Source organism: Palaemon carinicauda, chromosome 11, assembly GCF_036898095.1.
Source record: "Palaemon carinicauda isolate YSFRI2023 chromosome 11, ASM3689809v2, whole genome shotgun sequence".
NCBI classification, from domain to species: Eukaryota; Metazoa; Arthropoda; class Malacostraca; order Decapoda; family Palaemonidae; genus Palaemon; species Palaemon carinicauda.
The window spans coordinates 74,822,791-74,825,685 of record NC_090735.1 but is presented as its reverse complement, the minus strand read 5'-3'; positions in this window follow the sequence as shown (position 1 = coordinate 74,825,685).

Below are 2,895 nucleotides of genomic sequence, written 5' to 3'. Positions count from 1 at the left end.
CAATGAATTCAGGAAGTGGCTATAGTGTAAGAGTTACTCATAGAATTATTAATGAAATATCTATGAGGGCAAAGAAGAAGAAGCATATACCCATCAAAAAGAGAGATGGCTCTGTTATAACAACAGGAAATGAAGAAAGACAACGTTGGAGGGAACACTTTAGTAAGGTTATGAATAGGAGATATGAAGGAGATAATTTTATTGATGTACCTGAAGCTGATGAAGACCTTGATGTGCCCATGAATGAATTCAGTGTGTTTGAAGTTGAAGCTATCCTCAAAACACTAAAGAGATAGAAAGTCCCTGGATACGATGGAATAACTGCAATAATGATACTAGTCGAAATTGAAGGGACTCATCGAGTACTTACAAGATTATTTTGTAGAATGGCATGAAGAGGCAAAACCTGATGATTGGGAGTTAGGAGTATTGGTGAAAATGGTGAAAAAAGGAGACCTGATTGATTGCAATAACTACAGAGGCATAACACCTACGTCAGTTGTTATGAAAATATATAGTATGCTTATTCTAAAGAGACTGGAGAGAAAGATTGATGAAAAGCTGAGAGATGAACAAACAGGATTCAGAGAAGGTAAAAGTTGCACTAACCAAATTTTCATTTTGAGATGTGTGGTACAGTAATGCGTAAAATATAGAAATCCCCCTTTGATGGCATTTGTGGACTATGGAAAAGCCCTTGATAGTGTGCACTGGCCAATTTTGTGGAGTTTCCTGCGTTATTATGGAATTCCTCTTAAATATGTAAATTTGATTAAGTCTGTTCATGAGCATAGCAAGTGCAAAGTTAATGTTATTGGAGTCTTATCAAATGAATTTCAAGTTAATTGTGGAGTACTCCAAGGGAATGTGTTGTCCCCTATGTTGTTTACCCCCATCATGGATTTTGTAATGCAAAGAACAGTCGGAGATGGTGGAGAAGGATTGGACTGGATTGGTGATAGGAATTTAGCAGACCTAGAGCATGCTGATGATGCTGTCCTTGTTAGCAGAACACCACAGGATTTGCAATGCTTGCTTACCAGAATGTATGAAATATCACACGAGGTTGGGCTGAAGATAAATAGAAGAAAGACAGAGATGATGAGAACGGAGAATGCAATGGAAGAAGAAATATCATTGGAAGGAGAAAGGATTAATGAGGTAAAATCATTTAAGTATATAGGAACTATGATCTCTAATACAGAGTCTTTAAAATTAAAGTTTAGTGAAAGATTTAAAAAAAAACAAAAAAAACAAGTCAGACAATGGCTATGTTAAGTAAAATTTGGAAATGATATCGCCTGAAATTACATATAAAAATCAGACTATATATCAGTTTAGTGAGATTGGTGCTACTGTATTGACATGAGTCATGGTATGACAATGAAGCAATATCCAATAGATTTAGTAGATTTGAGAACAAAGCCTTCAGAAGGATATTGGGAGTTAAATGGCAGAATAGCATTAGAAATGAAACTGTTAGAGATTACTCGAGTGCCATATCTGGATGAGGTCATGATGAGAGGTAGATGGAGATGGTTTGGGAATACTCTTCGCACTCCCTAAGAGAGATTAGTTCACCGAACGTTCAGCTGGGCTCCACAAGGCACAAGAAGAGTTGGAAGACCCAGATCTACATGGATAAGAACTATGAACCGCGAAGTAGGAGATGATGAATGGAGAAGCATAGATTTAAAAGCTTACAATAGAGATGACTGGCGAAATCTAACCGAGGCCCTTTCAGTTAACGGGCATAGGACGAGATGAGGATGATGATAATGATGATATATATATATATATATATATATATATATATATATATATATATATATATATATATATATATATATACTGTATATATAACTATATATATATGTTTATATATGTATATATATATATATATATATATATATATATATATATATATATATACTGTATATACACACACACATATACATATATATATATATATATATATATATATATATATATATATATATATATATATATATATAAACATAATATACATACATATACTGTATATATATTTATATATATATGCAAATATATTCATATATATATATATAATGTGTGTATGTATAAGCATATATATATATATATATATATATATATATATATATATATATATATATATATATATATATATATTACGTACGCTGTTTGAGAGTGTTACGTGATTCATGCGAGATGTGAACAAGGGCTATGTAATGCTCTTTTATATTTTTTTGAGATATTGCATCATGTTTGAGAGAAAATACCCAATTCTTATTTTGTGCCATGTGCTTTGGAATATTCCAGAAAATCGTAGCGTTAGATGTTATTTTTTTTTTTTTTTAATCGAGAAGGGTAGGAAGGCGGAGCTAGCTGAGAGTGAGAGTTGCCTGAAACCCCAGTTCGTCTCTTGACATTTCTATCTAGTTGATAACTCCTCCGTCGCTGTTAGGCCAACCATCCACGCTTTCAAATCTCTTAGAATCTCCTGGAAGTAGCTAAGTTTCATAAAAAGGCGACCCCAGGGTTGCATAGATCAGATAGAGAATCCTAGCCTTAAGTCATAGCCATCTCCCCTCTCTCTCTCTCTCTTGTATCGTGATCTGGTTATCTATTTTCATTAGGTATCAAACTTGAATATTATATTCAGATTTAATTTCAAGTTAAACAAGTGATTGTATAATTTTCCTAAGTATTATGTCTTTTGTCTTAGTCCAAGGTTTATTCAGATTTAATATTTCAAGTCAAGTGATTATATAAATTTCAGATCGTAATATTTTTGTCTTAATCTAAGGTTGTATAGATTGCCAGCCGTAATATATATATATATATATATATATATATATATATATATATATATATATATATATATATATATATATA